Source organism: Panulirus ornatus, chromosome 65, assembly GCF_036320965.1.
Source record: "Panulirus ornatus isolate Po-2019 chromosome 65, ASM3632096v1, whole genome shotgun sequence".
NCBI classification, from domain to species: Eukaryota; Metazoa; Arthropoda; class Malacostraca; order Decapoda; family Palinuridae; genus Panulirus; species Panulirus ornatus.
This window is the reverse complement of record NC_092288.1, coordinates 5,622,501-5,642,500: the sequence shown is the minus strand read 5'-3', so window position 1 is coordinate 5,642,500 and position 20,000 is coordinate 5,622,501. Positions and strand designations below refer to the sequence as shown.

General features: G+C 40.7%; 1 protein-coding gene across 2 annotated transcripts in view; it reads right to left on the bottom strand.

The window, feature by feature from the left end:
- LOC139746508 (protein brain tumor-like) overlaps positions 1–20,000 on the bottom strand; it is a 245,501-nt gene that overhangs the window by 185,215 nt on the left and 40,286 nt on the right. The window contains exon 2 of one of the 2 annotated variants that reach the window (XM_071657818.1): positions 2,597–2,795. The exons of the other annotated variant lie outside the window; for it this stretch is intronic. The gene's annotated coding sequence lies outside the window, so the exon portion shown is untranslated. The remainder of the gene's footprint in view (positions 1–2,596; positions 2,796–20,000) is intronic. 2 annotated transcript variants of the gene reach the window in all.

The following is a 20,000-nucleotide window of genomic DNA, read 5'->3' as shown; positions in this document are numbered from 1 at the left end:
TATATATATATATATATATATATATAGATATATAAAGTTACACATATGCATATATCTTTACATAATCAAACGTACAGACGTATAGCAAATTACGTCTTGTATGGAATCAAACATATCAGTTCTACTTCAAAAAAAAAAGGTATATTATCTTATCTAACGTAGGCATTACCGTCCATGTTATCCTTTAATATACAAACACAAGATCTGTTATCTTGCTGGATGCCACGGCACATAGCAGAGCCTTTAATTACGACGCTTTTCATTACAAGGAATGCTTAATTACCCTTCGTTAAAGGTCGCAGGGAATGACCCTCGGTGACTAATTACCAGTCAACAGTTCCAAAAGCCTGGCCATTCACAGTTTGAAAGGGTAACGACACAGGCCCAGTTAGCGTGTGATTAATATTTTAAAAAATGCATTTGAATTGCTAATTAGACCTAGTTCAATCCTTCTCTAATCACAGAGCGTCATCTTGATGAGATATATTAATGATGGACGTAAAGTGAGTCATATTCAATTACTTTTCCTCGTACGGGTCAGGTCGACATAGGTCAAAGGTTAGGTCACCACTGACAGTCACGTAAGCCGATTGACCCGTTGGAGTATGGTGATTTGACCTTTTGGGAAGGTCGACCTGACCTTCCTAAAGATATAACTCGTAATCTGGGTTTTTAAAGATGATTACTCACCTTGACAAGTGTGAAACCATGATGAGTACGATAATTTACTGTATTCTGTACGACGAATGACCCTCAAGTCTAAGGAAGCAGTGACCAGATGTACAATAATCTTCCATCGTGTGTGTGTGTGTGTGTGTGTGATGACAATGTCAGTGTATCATAAGTAAACTCCAGTTGAGTAGTAACTGCATGTTGTGTACTATAATCTAACCCCGTGAGTACGACCCATTCACACTGTGTAGTTGTGTATGGCAATGCTGGCCCTATGGGTACGATACCTGAGCATATCCCATGTACGATGACATTCCCAAGAGTAAGTTAACCTGACGTGTTCTGTACGATATCACAGATTCTTTTAAACTGACTCAGCTCCAAGTGTACGATAATTCACGTCTACTACACGTTAAACAAGTTTTCTTCAGCGCGACTTCAAATGAAATGAACGTTATTTTGACATCTATAAGATACTTCTTTTTTTGAATGACGCATCTCGAAGAGTACGTTAACCTGGCGTCTTCCGTACGATAACCATGCGTTTCCTTAAAATGTAACGCACCTTCAACGGTACGATGACAAACCTATGCGTACGGTAACGTCGTTAAAGACGAAAGAGTATATATATATATATATATATATATATATATATATATATATATATATATATATATATATAACCAGAAAGAACTCTTGCCATAGACCATCCCCTAGTTTTTAAGGATTTTGAGGAGAAAAGTTCTAAATTACTTTCTCTTGCCCTCCCCCCCCGTTAAGCACCTCCATTAGATTAGATGAAAAGGAGGTTTAGTTAATTAACTCCCCAACCATAACTAATTTGTTTTCTCTTTACACTGGTGCCGCTCGTTTCTGAGATTAAATGTGTCAGAATTCTATCATTCAAGGTAAAAGAGGCGTAACGCGTCGGTATTCAGTTACGTATGTCATGTATCTACATATCGACAAAGCACATACGGATTTATGAAGTAGTAATTTCATAGATTATCAAGATCCTTTAATCATCCAAATATACGAAGACAAAGACTGGTTCATACAAACCCCTTGCATGGCTCTTAAGACGTCTGATAACAGCGAATGTTCAAGATATTGGGGGGTTGGAGTTGGGTGGGGGGGGGGGCACGTGAATAAAACTCTCCCCCCCCCTCCTCCTCCCTCTTACCCTCTCTCTCCCTCCCCGTACAATGCGGGGGAGGGGCCGAGGGGGGTGAGAGAGGGAGGGGGGGAGGGCACGAGAATAAAACTTTCTAACCCCCCCCTCCTTTCTTCCTCCCTCTCCCCCCTCCCGTACGATGCAAATAGGCAATTGAAAATAAGCGATGTAAACACCCACTTTCCTTCCACCCCCCCCCTCCCCCTCCCCCCAATGCACATGACCAAACTTTGCATCCGAAGAAAATGTATTGGGAGACTCCGGGGGAAACCCTTAAAGAATAGAAAATGGAAAAAAAAAAAAAAAAGAGACGTCGTCTATGCGTCTGTTGTTATCGTTCTGGGAAAAGCTTATTAAATGTAAACACAGGATACACCCACGCGGCTACGATCCTACAAAAGAACGAAAAAAAAACCCAAAAAAAACAAGAAAACTACATAACAGAGGCCATGGGACGGGGGGGGGGACAATACCCCCTCCCCCCGAGTCGAGGCCACCTCATATATAAGATACGGTGTATCGAGAGAGAGATAGATAGATAGAGAGAGAGAGAGAGAGAGAGAGAGAGAGAGAGAGAGAGAGAGAGAGAGAGAGAGAGAGAGAGAGAGAGAGAGAGAGAGAGAGAGATTAATAATATAGGTTCCCTCGCGGGTGTTTGCAGACGTGAATTCTAAAACAATGGGAAGGTTCTGGAGGAAGAGAGACGGGGGACACACACGAGAATGGACAGAGTCCTACTGACTGGCTCACCTGTGTCGAGGAGGAGGTAGGTAACACAACGGTCATTCCACGTATGGTCGTCCTCAACACTGAGGTTATGGGAAGCAGCGCTGGGTGGTGGTGGTGGTGGTGGCTGGTGTTGTTGGAAGCCAGTCGAATGCAAGGGGTTCAGGACTTAGTGGCAGGGGTATATACAGGCACCTCATGACATCAGAGGCCGAAGTAATACCTTTAGAATAGAGAGAGAGAGGAAACAAAATTAGTCTCAATGGAAACAGGTAAAAGAAGAGGAAGAGGAAGAGAGAAGAAGAAGAAGAAGAAGACGAAGGTATTAACAGGAGGATTAATAATGTGGAATGGGGTTTGATTCCACCTTGGCTAAGTGAGGGGTGCAGGAGGATCCACTTGACATGTGTGAGCTTCACACTAGGGCGTAGAGGACTTTTGTAGAAGTGGAGTAACTCCTGTATATGACTATGTGGTATATACATGTGTGTGTGTGTGTGTGTGTGTGTGTGTCTGGGGGACGGTAAGGAAGCAGAACTTAAGGTCAGGTTGTCCGGACAGACAACCTGACGGTAGGAAAAAAAAAAAAGATATTTTCAATCACGACCCGTCCGCCATCTTTAGAAAACGGCTGACTGCCATCTTTGACGATAAGGAAGGGCAGGACGTCTGCTGAGCCGGGAGAAAACGGAGCGAGGGTAAGAAGCGCCGTTGTTTTATCTGACGGTGGCTGCTGCTGCTGCTGCTGCTCTGCTCCTGAGAAGGGGGGGGGGGGGAGAGGGGGGGAGAGGACAAAGGGCGATCACAGGAGCAGTGGTGGGGAGGAAAAGAGGGGGGGTGGGGTTGGGGTGCGGGGTTCCATAGCTGTGGTAAAGGGGGGGAAGGGGGAGAAATATGGCCACAGTTGTGCTGGGGAGGGGGTGAGAACATAGCTGGGGTTGGGGGGTGGGGGGAGGGTTTAACCTCATCATGGCCTCCATGGTTTATCTTCAACATGACCTGACCTCCGGTACAGTGACGTCATGCCATGGCTACGAGGTCAGAGCGTCAAGGGGTTACAAGATTCATGACCTTATGTATGACCCGAGGTCATGGAGCCAACAGGCTGTGAAGGTCATGACCTTATCTGTGATGACCCTTAGTGGAAAGGTAGATAAGGGAAGGGTGGACACTGGCGGAACAGGGGGGGTGTGGAGCAAGCAGCTGATGGAACAGCAGACGCTCAGACAGCAACAGGTAGATGGAACAGCTTCCTGAACAGCTGGCAACAGCAGCGGCACGGGAGCAACAGGTGGTTCCCGCGAGATGGCAGCCACGCCACCACTTACAGCACCAGCTGCGACAACCACTCCGTCTGCTCTTAATTACTCCCTGTAATTAACAGGAACCAAGAGCTCTGTAGCGTCTTAATTAACCTCTCTAGAGCATGACGTGAGAGGGGTGTTGATTGCCTTCATCATACAGGGTCATTATAGAGCCAAGCTTGGCTCCTCTCCATTATACAGATCCTGAGCCGGCAAACGTCTCTTCTATTGGACCTTCCTCGTCCACAACTCCCTCCTCCTCCTCCTCCTCCTCACTGGGTCTCAATTCGTCAAAGGAACAACCCCCCCCCCCTTCCTCCCTCCCCCACCCACCCATGGCACTCTCATCATGTCTTAAAAAAAAACTTATTTTGAGAGAGAGAGAGAGAGAGAGAGAGAGAGAGAGAGAGAGAGAGAGAGAGAGAGAGAGAGAGAGAGAGTCCTCTTTCTCTCTCTCTCGTCCTCGAGTCTCGTCGACTCGTGCACATTCAGGACCGTACATCATCAATATGAGAACAGGAAGGTAAACAAGGCTTCACTATTTACACAGTTCTCTGAAAACGGCCGTTTTTACATTTTCTATAAAACCCGCCCAGCCCAGCCCAGCCCGGTGGTGTTATCTGAAGCTATCGTTGTTATCTACGTATGATATCATCCTCTCCGTAGTATGTGGAGGCAAGAGCAACACCTCCTATCTCTCTTTCCTTTTTTTTCCATTGGTTAAAAGAATCAAATCCTTTTAAGAATTTATTACCATCATCTGTAGCAAGTTCTGAGAGTTTATTTAGTATATAATTCTACGTTTATGATCCTCAATGATTCACTGTACGTGGAGTTTGCATTCGTGTATTACGTCAGAGGCTCCATGGCGTAGGATTAAATACGAAGGGGATCAAGGAAACAAAATCATCTACGCCACAGCGGGATCCAAGACTACCTCAAACTCACTGCCCAACCTTCCCTCCTGCGCAGGAGCCTAGAGATTCGATCTCTCTGCGCATGGCTTATGTCCTCTGCCTACCAAATCCCATTCATTAATACCCTAAGAAAAAAAAGAAAGGAAGCAACCAAGATATGGTCACAGAATTTAAACGATCCTGACGCACTAAAAAAAAAAAAAAAAACGAATCTTTAATTCCACGAACTCACGAAAATCAAGAGATATGGGGCTTGGGTGGGAGGGGGTGGATGGAAGCCATCCTCCAGCCAGGCTGAGCGAGCTGGACCAAACAACTCTACTTCGGGGGCTCAGGTTCGATTCCCCCCACCACCACCACCCCCCACCACACACACACACACACACACACACACACACACAGCGTCTTTGATGCTCTGGGGGGGTAACATCAATTTTGGGAGGAAGATGATCAAACGACCCCCAGATATGGCAGACCCTGAAAGGGCCCAGAGGGACCAGGGCAACGAACGAGACTGAACAACTGTTATGATCAAGAGATCTTAGGTCGTACGATATATATATATATATATATATATATATATATATATATATATATATATATATATATATATATATATATATATATATATATATATATATCACTACGAGATCTCACGGGGATTGCACCTTAGATCCATGTGGGGCGTGCCGACCCAGCATAGACACCCACTCACCTACCCCCCAACCCTCATCACATCCACCTTCTTCCTGATTGGATCCTTTGCTATGCTGTCTATCTGCCTCTATCAATCAATCTATCTATCTCAATCTATCTATCTATCTATCTATCTGTCTGTCTAATGAGTTCATATTTCTTCACCTTGCGCATCAATAGTAAGTTAGCGCCAGGAACAGATGAATAATGGCTTACCATGCCTACATCCCCACTCTCTGTGTAATGATGCACCGAAACCACAGCTCACCATCCACAGTCAAGCCCCTTCGACCGTGGCCCTGTTTCTCCTGACGGCTTCGTATGCTCTGCTTCCGCCCACTGAAAGCACGTCGCCCCCCGTATAACACAACTTTCCAATTCATTCCATCCCATACACACCTCTCACCCACCCGAACGTCCAGACCATGGTACCTCATGTTTTTTTTTTTGTACCAAATGGCACATGAAAAGGGGATAAGGTGAGCGCTTGAGGGGAAGGTTCAGCGGTAGTTAAATCTTGAGTGGAAACACAGATATACGTACAAAAAAAAAAAATGGTATTGTCTCATTCGACCTCCTGAACACGGCTGTACGACCCATGAGTACGACGGTACGACCATTTGAGTGATGACTGTACGACCCCTACAAAACGACAGTGCGACCTTTAAACACACGAAGGTACGACCCCCTGAACTGAGAAGAGAGAGAGAGAGAGAAAGAGAGAGAGAGAGAGAGAGAGAGAGAGAGAGAGAGAGAGAGAGAGAGAGAGAGAGAGAGAGAGGCTGTGCCATCAACTCTATTTCATCTTCAATAGGACAAAACCTAGAGTAAATTCATTCTCTGTAGTTACTTTGATGCTCGTGAAAGGCTTTTGTGATTCATGGCCAGACACGAAATGGGATGAAAAGTTTTATATATATATATATATATATATATATATATATATATATATATATATATATATATATATATATATATATAAAGCCGGGCGAACACATAGAGCTACATGTACCTTGCGCTTTGGTTCCACTTTCTCTCTACGTATCAAGATATCTTTCTATGCCAGGGATGGTCTACGCCACCAACGTTATGGTAAATGGTTTACCTGTGTAAATCACAGCGCGGAGGTGTAAATTCAATTCGGATTTTTATTTTCTTTTCATTTTTACACTTCGCACGGTAATAACTGGTCATTTAAGAGTTCGAGTGTTTATCATTTACGGTTTCTATGCGCCACACACAGACAGATTCTACGGTGCCCACGCCTGCCATAGCCCACGACTAGCCCCACTCCCCCTCCACCCCCACGCCTGCCGCCGACGCATCCAGCCCCCTTCCAACCCCCCCCCCCCCCCACACACACACACACACACACACGCCAGCCCTCTCCCCCTTCCAAACGCCTGCCTCCGGTGCGGAGGCCAGTCCGCGCCCCGCGGCCCCCCCCCCCCCCCCCCCCCCCCCCCACGCCTCCCACGCCCTGCAGGGCGTTGCCATAATGACATTATAACCTCACTAACTCTCGCTATGGTCACGTCCAAGTTAATTCTCCCGGGAACACGGTGACAATGATAACATTAACGTGGGTGGGGGGGGATGACGTAACATGTCACCAACAATAAACATCAGGTGTTTACGAAGTCAACATGACCTGTTTACGAAGTGAACATGTTCTGTTTACAAAGTCAACATGACCTGTTTACGAAGTGAACATGACCTGTTTACGAAGTGAACATGACCTGTTTACGAAGTGAACATGAAGTTTACGAAGTGAACATGACCTGTTTACGAAGTGAACATGACCTGTTTACGAAGTGAACATGACCTGTTTACGAAGTTAACATGACCTGTTTACAAAGTCAACATGACCTGTTTACAAAGTCAACATGACCTGTTTACGAAGTCAACATGACCTGTTTACACAGTGCTTATTGACAGAGAAGAGACTCGTTTACAAAAAAATATTACATTACTTATTTACAACGATAGAATGACTCTGATAACTGAGTTACTGATTTATGAAGATATATCTAGTGTTTTACAGGATGTCGTAATAGATAATATAGCAAATCATATGTGGTACAAGTGTTCAAAGTATCTACACACACACACACACACACACACACACACACACACACACACACACACACAAACAACCACAATAACACAAGTACACACCACCCACCGAACATATATTACCTATAATCAATGCTACACACACAAAAAAAAAGTAATCAACCATTGAAAAAAATATTTATGAATGCTTCACATGGAATACCCAAGTTTACAGTTAAAGCTGACGTTGTTTTATTAAACCTTTTGTAGCTCTGGCAAACTGGCTGGGTTATATAAACCCATGAGATATGTGAGAGGAGGACATCTGTGTAACTGCCTCCAATCAAATGGAATATTAAAACATAATAATACATGTATACAAACTATATTATAATTCGTATTTCCACTTATGCACTACAGAGCCAATGATAAAGTATACACACACACACACACACACACACACACACACACACATATATATATATATATATATATATATATATATATATATATATATATATATATATATATATATCTTTCCTTCTTTCTTTTAAACTATTCGCCATTTCCCGCGTTAGCGAGGTAGCATTAAGAACAGAGGACTGGGCCTTTGAGGGAATACCCTCACCTGGCCCAATTCTTTGTTCCTTCTTTTGGAAAAATTAAAAAAAAAAAAAAACGAGAGGGGAGGATTTCCAGCCCCCCGCTCCCTCCCCTTTTAGTCGCCTTCTACGACACGCAGGGAATACGTGGGAAGTATTTTTAATCCCCTATCCCCAGGGATAATATACATATATATATATATATATATATATATATATATATATATATATATATATATATATATGACACAAATATGAATTTGGGCAGAATGGACGTGAGGTAATGTAAGGGTGTAGCAAACTGTATTATTCCCAGGATCTACACCTTTACACTCACAGCAGGAGTATCTGAGGCATGAGAGTGCTTCATACATGATTTATGAGCCAAATCCTTCATACATCGTACATAACCTTAAAACAAATTTTGATGTAATTTATCACACAATAAAAAATCATTGATAAAACGCTGGAATATTTTGTGTTTGTTTTTGTATGTAATTTGGCGAAACACAGGCAAGGAAATATGTAACATATGACTATATACATTCCCCCCCAATACATTATACAGAGCAAGGTATAACAATACGTTATTCAGTGTATGATGAGAATACAGAATACACTGTATTATGACAATACATCAACCACAACGGGATAAAAGTTTACGTACTTATCCATACAACTTACGTATTACTGTGCCATATATATATATATATATATATATATATATATATATATATATATATATATATATATATATATATATAATGGTGATAGAAAACGTATTATGGGGATACTAGGCTGATCTCGCAGCGGTTGAACCCCCTTCAATGGAAGGTACCATATATTGAGGTACCACAATGGGGGGTAGGGAGAAGGGTAGTACCCCAGACAGAAGTGGGGGTGTGGGTGTCACAATGAAGTGTCCACCTCACCAACAGCATAATTAGTGAGCAAAACAATAAAGCAGACAATTACAACCAAACCGCTCGGGTATAACCAAACATATATGACAATACGTGACACATATCCTGTTTAAAGACAGCTCTCTCTCTCTCTCTCTCTCTCTATCTCTCTCTCTCTCTATCTCTCTCTCTCTCTTAGACAAATGCACCAGCAGAAAATATGATTCAAGTTTTATATAAATACATTAAAAAAAAATTGTATAGTTACACTAACCAAAATTATAAAAAGAATACACAGTCATTTTACTTATGAAATATAAGACATTAATGATGGTAATAATAATTATTAATCTATTTACAGAAAAATAATGATGGTAATAATAATTATTAATCTATTTACAGAAAAATAATGATGGTAATAATAATTATTAATCTATTTACAGAAAAATAATGATGGTAATAATAATTATTAATCTATTTACAGAAAAATAATGATGGTAATAATAATCATTAATCTATTTACAGAAAAATACCACCATGTACTGAAAAAAACATACATAAAGGAATATGTAAAATTATTACTTAATTACACAGCTTAAAATCAAGCTTAAGTACACAAATAAAACACTGAACTTAAAACAAGAACAACGACAAGAACAACACTAACTTACCCAGAACAACTTAACGCTTCGAATAAGTAAATATAATAAATAATTTCACTTCTAATAAATCAGTTGCCTTCTTACCATATTCATAATATAATTCATGTGTTAGATACCTTTTTACCATATCTATATAATAAATTAGCTAACTTCCCCTTACCATATTTATCAATTTAATTATTAAAATACACATGTTCAAGTCATAAGTTTGCAGAGCGAACAACCCCTGAATATTTTTTCTTACACAGAACGAGTCTACTTTATCTAAACTTCAAAAACTTCCCGCCAGAATATACAACCACGTTATCAAAATTGGATCGCTTCAAAAAAACCTTTGATTCAGCAAAAGCAGAATCGATCTTCATGTGTTTCTTGCAGATTTCATAGATTTAGAAAGATGGGAAGTGGGGAGGAGGTCAATCTCATATTATTATCTGACCTTTTTTGACATTTCGCTGCTAAACGACTTCCCATTCTTCTTTTCAGATGGCAGATTGGCCAATCACAAGCCAAACATTGGGTCCCCCAGCTAATGATAAATAATAGTTATATAATATCTCTTTACCTCAACAGGATGTAGTATATGACCTTATAGTTATCCCTGTTTATCTCTACGTTGCTCTGTGATGAGAATGAATATATATGTAGTTCACTTTGGTTTTCTCTGTAATGCGAATGAATACGTAGCTTCGTTTCTCTGTATTGCGAATGAACACACACACACACACACACACACACACACACACACACATTTCTGCAGCTAAACTCTATGTGTGTGTGTGTGTGTGTGTGTGTGTGTGTGTGTGTGTGTGTGTAATTAAATGTCAGATATAAATGCAAATAAAAATGAGCTGATAAATGAAATATTTCCTGTGAGTATATAAGCACACAGTGATGTTATTACTGGATAATTTATTTATAACCAAGAGGAAAATATGTAAGTGTATGCTTATAAATGTTGACAGAAACACACACACACACACACACACAAGGCCGATATTACAATATACTTTTCAAACTTGGTCACCGCATCTTGGGAAGAAAAGAAAAAAAACTTTACAGAAATTCCACAGGAGGACAACAAAGATGGCCGCTCCAGACTTAGAGACAGCTGAGTTATAAAAACAATGACTTTGGAGGCTCGAAATCTGCCCTACCTTGGAAGAGAGAAGAGTGAGGGGTGACTTAGTCAATCACCACAACTTTCGGGTAAACAGACAGATCACGCAGTGAGCAATCAAGTTCTGCGAGGGGTACAGGGGGAGACTGGGGGGCAACCAGAGGACGTCACTTGAAAAGGGAATGAAGACATGATTCATGTAGACAACATACAAGAATTCATGAAGTTGTTTGGCAGATACTGTTTAAGATGGGGGCCCCACGAGTGTAAAACTCCCTCACCGTATAGTACAAGTAATATATATATATATATACATACATACATATATATATATATATATATATATATATATATATATATATATATATATACATATATCAAAAGTTTATCATCTGTAGTATTAATATGGCTCAATATGACTCATGAAGAGCGTGCATGACAACAACAGTTGTAACTGGTTTTTCATGAATCCATAACCAGGTAATGTAGTCATGATAACCTCATGACATCTGACACACGAAGGGAGGAGGATACCTGCCCCATGAGAGAGAGAGAGAGAGAGAGAGAGAGAGAGAGAGAGAGAGAGAGAGAGAGAGAGAGAGAGAGAGAGAGAGAGATACTTACAGTAAGCCATATTAATAAGCCTGATTACCATCATTACCTAAGCCCTGTCTGTCGTCCTGGGTAACATGGATATCGATCCCTGGACATTGTTTTTGTGAGAGGCGCGCATCCTGGCCAGCCGCCTGCCTGTCCCTCCTCCCCGCCAAAACCAAGTCCCTCCCTCCCCACCTGCGGGCCCTCGCTCCCTCCCTCCCCACGACACTCATAACACATTACAAGTACCTAATGCTTATTTATCACTCATATTTCCCATCCATCCTCCATTAGTCATGGGTACGACAATGACATTTCCTACGTTAATGGAATAGGTTGACCCTAATGTGATAGCTAGAGTGGTTTCTTAGCGTCTGGTAACGCGGGGAAACAAAGAAAAAAAAGATATTGTGCTTATTTACGTGCGGAAGGCTGTCCGTTGATCCAGGAAGCTGCAGTTGTCGTACATCTGGCGCGGAGGCAGGACAACCAGGGGTGTTGGGGCGGGAGGGAAAGGGGCTTGGTTGGGTGGGGGGGTTAGGAGGAAACTTGCCCTGGGCGGTTACTGTTCTCTCCTTACTTCCGGCGAGTTCCAAATCATCTTCTGGCTCTGAGGAGATGAACACTGTTATAATCCCATCTCTAAATGTCGTCGATTATCATCTCCACAGCCTTCGTGCAGGTGGTACATTTCGCGCACTTGCGAACGTGGGGCGAATTCGAGGTAATTCCTTCTTTCACGTATTACATAATGATCGCCAAGAACGCGTAGAGGGTATCTGCGAATTTGGGGGGGGATTTCGCGTTTTGATACTCAAATGCACCATGGGAGGATGATTAATGGAGGGAGGACCGCATCTTTGATTGTGGTATTTGCTCGTGCGACGCCTGGCAGCATAGGCAGATATCGTACAGGGTTGCGGGTGTTATCGTGCTGCCTGCCGTGTATGACTCACCCTTGATCCTGGACTACGTTGTGCCCAATTCTACATTTTTTTCCCCAAGGGGAGGGGAGGGGTAGGGGGGAAGAAAGGGAGGGAGGGAGGGACACTTCTATAATTCGTAGGAAATAAACTGGCAGTTTTCCATCACTTTTCATACAAAATATGAATGACAAGAGATCGCGTGGGTTTCATTTCTCTTATATACGGCATCCCTTACGAGTCAGCGGCGGGAGATTGTTAATTTAGAGTCCAAATCATTAACTAAAAAAAAAAAAAAGGGGGGAAGATACTTGGTTGGGGGTGTGAAGGTAATGAATCATGTGATGAATTTTTAGGAAAGTGACTCACAACATATCAGATGACGGGGTGCTCTCTCTCTCTCTCTCTCTCTCTCTCTCTCTCTCTCTCTCTCTCGTAATCGAAGGGCCTCTGCTACTACCTCCCTCCCCCCAATTCCCTCCTTTGTGAGAATTATCCCCCAGCTTCACCCCCACCTGGAGTAAGCCGTAGGGGGGCCTCCCCCAGTGGTGGACCCAAGAGTGCTCCCCCCCCCTAAAAGAAGGCCCCCTGAGGCCCCGTCACCCCCAGCAGCCGGCCCTGGGGGGGTGGGTGGCCTCCCCACGGAGAGACCCACCCACCCGGGGCCCCTCTGTTGCTACCCGGCCGGCCACGCCTGGGAACATGGATGTAAACACAACACATTCCCGCCATGACAATATGAATACTCTCGCCTCCACACAGGGATAATCATACGGAAAGACACCTTTCATATATCTATAGAGAATATATATAAACATATAAACTATATAAAAAATGATATGGTCTCTGGTCACAGAGGGAAAAACGAAGGAAAGTTCGAGAGATACGAGCGTACGTTGGGTAAGGGTTTGTAGGGGGGAGGAGGGAGGAGGGAGGGAGGGGAGGTCGTGTAGGAGGAGGGTGGTATGGCAGCGGCACGTGTGACTCTTTCCCTCTCCCCCTAATTTGCCACACCCCCCTCACACGTGCAGCTCCCACCCTCTCTCTCTCTCTCTGCACCCCAGCACGTGCCGGCACAACATCCCCCCCCCCCCAACCCACCACCACCCGAACTACCCCTCATTACCATAATTCTCAGTATTTTGCTAACCCCAGGGTGTTCCCTCCCTCGGCCCGGCATTGTGTAGCCTCCTGACACATGGCCAGGCTCGCCTCGTGTTGACGTTACCCCCCCCTTACCGACCACCGCCTTCACCCGGGCTCCCTGATTCACGCCTGGCTGTTTTGGGCTGACTGTTTCATGCTTATGGACAGTCCAGCTAGCTAGTCCTCTATTGTACAGTCTGGCAGCCTGTCTGGTGATGTCTGGTGTGAATGAGAGTCTGCTGTTGTCTGGCTGGCTGGCTGGCTGGGTGGCTGGCTGGTCTGTTGTCTCGTCTCACTGCATGTCTGATGTTGTTGCCACTTCGCGTTTTGCGTTTTTGTTTTTTCCCGCCCAACGCCGGGGCTGTAGTGGTTCGTTGTCTTCCTGTACGATGCCTGTCTCTTCCAGTTCGTTCGTGGATCTGGTTACCATCAACCGCATGTCTGAACCCGTCTACTTTCCTTTGTTTTCATTCGAGTTTTCTGTAGACAATGACCAACTTCAGTTTGAACTCCGTTATTTCTGCTTCTCCTTCTTACCTCTGTTTAACTTTGGCTGTTTCAACCTGTCTGCCATTTTTTTTGCTGTTTCCAACAGCCTGTTGCTATCTGTCCAACGCCTTCTGTCTGTTTCATGTAGTCACCCTAGGCTATCGCATATCTAGCGTGTGACAGTAGATGTATCTGGCTATCTATGTCCCCCCCTCTTCACTCTGTCTATGCCTCTCTCTCTCTCTCTCTCTCTCTCTCTCTCTCTCTCTCTCTCTCTCTCTCTCTCTCTCTCTCATAACGGCCGTCTTATGTTTGAGCTCTACATTGAGATGCTGTTGTCACGTCTCTTGTTCAACACTCTTAACTACCCCTCTGTGTGTAGCTTGTTTGCCTCCCTGCTTGTTTACTTGTTTGTTCTGCTGCTGTACGTTTCGTTACCATATTTTTTTTCCTCTCGTGAGTCTTTCTTTATTCTCTTCTCTTTGTTTCCCGCTCTTACTCGTTTCTCAGTCTAACTCATAATATCTCGAAATACGTACAATGATTCTGCATTTGTCCGACTCTCTCTCTCTCTCTCTCTCTCTCTCTCTCTCTCTCTCTCTCTCTCTCTCTCTCTTACAAACATCTGTCACATTAGGTACTTCACACAATGTCCGTTCCCAAACTTTACAAATATCATTTCAAATATCCTAATACTAAGTCCAATTACATATATTATTTACCTGTGATCAAAAGAAAAGTTATATGTGATTATGTTAATCAAGCAGACCGGGAAAAGAAGAATTAAAAACGTTATGGGGGGGTTTTAATAGCGTTTGTTTTTTTTTTTCATACGTCTGGCAGCGGGGCGGGTATAAGTCCTGCCAGATGTTTGGTCTTTGTTTGTCAACAGCTGAGGCGGTTCCCTCCTCCCTCCCTCCCCCCCTAGTGTAGCGCTGTCCTTTGCCCCTCGTGGATCCTGCCTCCATGCTTCCTCCCCTTCGCCTCTCCCACCTCACTTTACCCCCTCCTCGCTCAATACTCTCCCTTTCCAGCATATCCCTTTTATTGGTCTTTTCATGTTGTCATCCGCGTCTTTATGTTTTTCTTTCGTCTGCCCCCCCATTTTTTGTTTCGGCGTTCCAGCGATTGTTTACGTTTTCTGTCGTAGAATTTCATTAATTTTTTTTTAACTTTTTCTCTATTTGCTATATTCTACTCGAATACAGCAAGCTAAATCACACCTAATATATAAATTTTTCAACCATTAATCATTCGAAATGATCATTTCGACGTAAGAGAATGATTAATTGTTAGCCGTCTCATATATAATTATTCTTTTCTACTTAGAGTTATATTTAAGGGTAATTCCTGTCCAAATTACTTTTCTTTCTTCTTCCTGTTCAACATACCTTACAGCTGAAAGTGCATGAAGCATTTCCTCTATAAGGTCGCTCCCACGACCGTTTTGGTAGCCAATTTTGATATATATATATATATATATATATATATATATATATATATATATATATATATATATATATATATATGATGCTTCAAAAATGTTACCAATCTAACTGCACTTGGAATTATCTAAACATAAAGCATAAACTAACTTTACCATTAACATTATTCTTATTAATTTCATGTTATCAATTAAACTCTGGTGATAGCAAGTTTGAACGACGGGGGATGGGATGAATTTAGATGAACGAAGGAGAGGAGCGCGATGGACCAACAATTTTGCTTTACATCTGTAATATATAAAGTTACATTTCCATTTGTAAAATTAATGCAAGTGTACATAATCCCGATCGTGTAACAAAATTTGCTGTTTGCGGAAATGGTTTTATTATCTTCTGAAACACCCCCATACGACTAGTGACATCGATTTAAACTATTACCTTGATATATATATATATATTATATTATATATATATATATATATATATATATATATATATATATATATATATATATATATAATGAAGGGGTAATCGCACTTCAGAGGGAGTTCACATAATTCCTTTATAATATAATGTATTATAAAGATTCAATAAACGAAATTATCTGAACTACTGAATATATATCATTAAGGCAGCAGAAAACAGAAGAATAACGAATTGCGTCACTCTTACGAATATAATTTTCAGTAAAGCCAACATTATCATTCACTTGAAGTCATAAGACAGGTGTTATGGCTCGCTTTACTATGATCAACAACATTACATATTATAATCTATTCATGTTTCTCAATTTTTAGAAGAAAAAAAAAGATTTTTTTACTGAAAATATATAAGATGGAGTATGATTTATATACAATCAGTTACCATAACATTCCCTTCCGAATTTACATCATCAAAAAGAATATATACTACTATTTTTTTTTCTTTTATATACTCTATAATAGTATCATAAGACTTTGAACAAAATGTGTTTCTCTTCAACAAACGTGTGCACTGCAAGACGTGGTCAACTTTGAGTAATCAAAATCATCAGAAATATAATCTATTATCCTTCTTTTTGATATCCTTATCACGATACGAACCACCGGTGACAAACGTAATTTGCCATCAGGTACATTTGAAAACATGAACTAATTTCTTAACACGATCATTATGAAGTGAAAATAGCAAATGTATAAACTAGGAATCTATATATATATATATATATATATATATATATATATATATATATATATATATATATATATATATATAATTTTTCCTGTATATAGGAAATTTTAAAGTAATTTTCTGTATTAATTATGACACGTGGAAAGTGAATCTTACCGTCATTTTCTCATTCAAAGTTTAATTTGATAGAGTGATGACAAGCCATTAGCTTATGAAAAGGGGTCATTAAAATGTCTATCTGAGGACCAGTCAATATATCATCTACGGGTTTTTTTTTTAAGATAATTAGTCGGGAAAAGACATTTCGGGCAACGATGTGGTTGTCATAATATTTTATGGATATATTAGCCACAGAAGATGAGGGGTGGGGGGGGGGGGGTGTTTACCCAGACAACCAACTTAATAAATATTTATTGAGTTCGTGATCACGATTTCGTTTTCAGATGTCATGATTAACAAAGATAATGACTCTGTAAAATCATTCGTGCATTAGAAAAAAAACTGAAAATCATAATTTCGCCATTTTTTCATTTCATGAATCGAGTTTCAGAAATCAACTGTGTCTTTGATGTTCTTAAAGCCATAAAGGATCAGTCACCAATCATGTATTAAAGAGGAAATTTGAATATAAGTAATATTTTTGAGGGGTCTGGATAATCGAAAGGAATTCATTCTTAAAATAGCATACAATTATGAAAAAAAAAACTGAAAAATAAGTAATATTCTTACAAATTTATTTCTGTATAAAACTGAAAAATAAATAATATTCTTCCAAATTCATTTCAGTATAAAACTGAAAAATAAATAACATTCTTCCAAATTTATTTGTGTATATAATTCAGACTTCCCCTTATACTTAATTTTCAACCCTTTACGTAAGACTGTATGACCCATTTTGGCCCTTTTAACTCGACCTTTTAAAAAGCCAGATATGATAGTCACGCGATCGTACCGTAGTACCGTCGAGCTCAAGGGTCGTACCGTCGTGATCATGAGGGTACACTCCTAATACTGTCCCAGGCTATAAATCTGGTCCAGGTGTTGACATATTTACGCTAACATAAAAAACAAATGAAGGTCGTAACCTTAGGTTCAAGCAACCCCGTAGTTTACACAACACTCCTTCCAAGAATTTGGCCCAGGGTAATTAGAAATTATATATATATATATATATATATATATATATATATATATATATATATATATATATATATATATATATATATTTTTAATTTTCCAAAAGAAGGAACAGAGGGGGGCCAGGTGAGGATATTCCAAAAAAAGGCCCAGTCCTCTGTTCTTAACGCGACCTCGCTAATGCGGGAAATGGCGAATAGTTTAAAAGAAAAAAAAGAAAAAAAAAAAAAAATATATATATATATATATATATATATATATATATATATATATATATATATATATATATATATATACTTAAACTTTCAGTAAAGAATTTGTGAATCTCGAACGACAGCACAAAAATTAAACTCTTTTCACTTCAACAAAAGAGTTTGTTTTCGCGTCTCCAATTTATTTGTGCCATTAAATGAACAGTTAATTATAGAATAGTTGTAAACAGTCAACCGGATGTCAGCCATGTCCCACAGTTTAACTGTGCAGTTTAAATCTCTCTCTCTCTCTCTCTCTCTCTCTCTCTCTCTCTCTCTCTCTCTCTCTCTCTCTCTCTCTCTCTCTCAATGGCCACGCGTTCCCATATTTTTCAACTGTAAATAATAATTCCTCTATTAAATTTCACTGCCCTTTTTTTTCTGTATAACGGTTCAAAAAGAAAAAAGGAAAATATAATTATTTCGTTTCCTCTCTCACCGTCAAATTGATGTGATTTTTACTTTCTTGTAAACTAATTTTTTTACGTTATTTAACGATTTATGAATAATGGTAAATTTCTCATAGGATTCACGATATCCCTGGGTGATTCTTACCACACGCCTCAAGATTGCACTGTCCCGGGATTACCACAACGGTAAAAATATTCTGCACTTTTACTGGAATCATATTTTCAGCCCGGGCTCGAAAGCCACATAAATTGGACAGTCTCTATATACAGTGACAAGTTTTTACCAAGAGAGTAAGGCAAGTGTGCGAGTAGGAAGGGAGGAGGATGAGTGGTTCCGTTGTGGCTGGGGTCCGTATTCCCTTGAGTGAATTTTTTTTTTTGAAATTCAAATTGAATTCCTAGTGAAGGCAGGACTGCGTCTAGGATGTATGATGTCACCACTGTTGTTTAATCTGGTTATGGAAGGGGTGGCGAGAGAGGGGAATGAAAGGGTCTTGGGAGCTAAGGACCCTGGTAGATGGCTGGGGTTGAGGCCAAGGGATGGGATTCAGCTGCTGTTGGCAGATGAAGCGGCCATGGCGGCAGACCCCAGAGAGGGAGCTGGTGACAGAGACTCAGGAGAAATGTAGGAGAGGAGAGAGTTAAAAGTCAGTGTGAACACCATGGTTTGAAAGTCAGTTGAAAACCAGGAGAACTTGAAGAAAGTGGAATGCTTTAGGTACCTCGACGTGGACAAGACAACTGATGGAACAATAGAAAGACTAATCCAGAGGATGTACCTCTCAGGAGTGGAGCTAACGAGGGGTGAGGGAGAGACCAAGAGAAGAGGATGGAAAATTAGGGTGCAATAGGTTCTGGGGTATCGGGGCTTGAACATTCAGCAGGAGTGTGAGAGGCGTGCATCGGGCACAATTAATTGGATCGGTGTGGTATATCGAGGGCGACGAGGTGTTGATGGGTTGATCCAGGATATATATATATATATATATATATATATATATATATATATATATATATATATATATATATACTTCCGTTTCCCTTTCTCGACGGGAATGGTTGAGGGCAGCAAGTATGAATATGTACATGTGTATATATGTATTTGTCTGAATATATGTATGTATACATTGAAATATATAAGCATGTATATGTGCGTGTGTGGGCGTATATGTATATACATGTGTACGTGGGTGGGATGGGCCATTCTTTCGCCTGTTTCCAGCTACAAAGTATAATAAATAAAAAAATAATACAATATATATATATATATATATATATATATATATATATATATATATATATATATATATCCAAACTAATTCATTTATGAAAGGAGAAGGAAGAGGTTCAGACAGAGGAACCCCACGCACACCAAAGCTGCACCAAACTTCACTAGAGTATTTGATCCTGTGAAGGGAATCAGCTCACCTGAATCTCTTACAAGACAGAAAAGGAATTTCTTAGTTTCTCTTAACTTGGGCCGAAACTTATAATTAAAATTTCTTTTCCAATAAGTGAGATATACTTCTTTGTCAGAACTAGTTTTCAAATATATTCTAATTTCTTTCACGCACACACACACACACACACACACACACACAC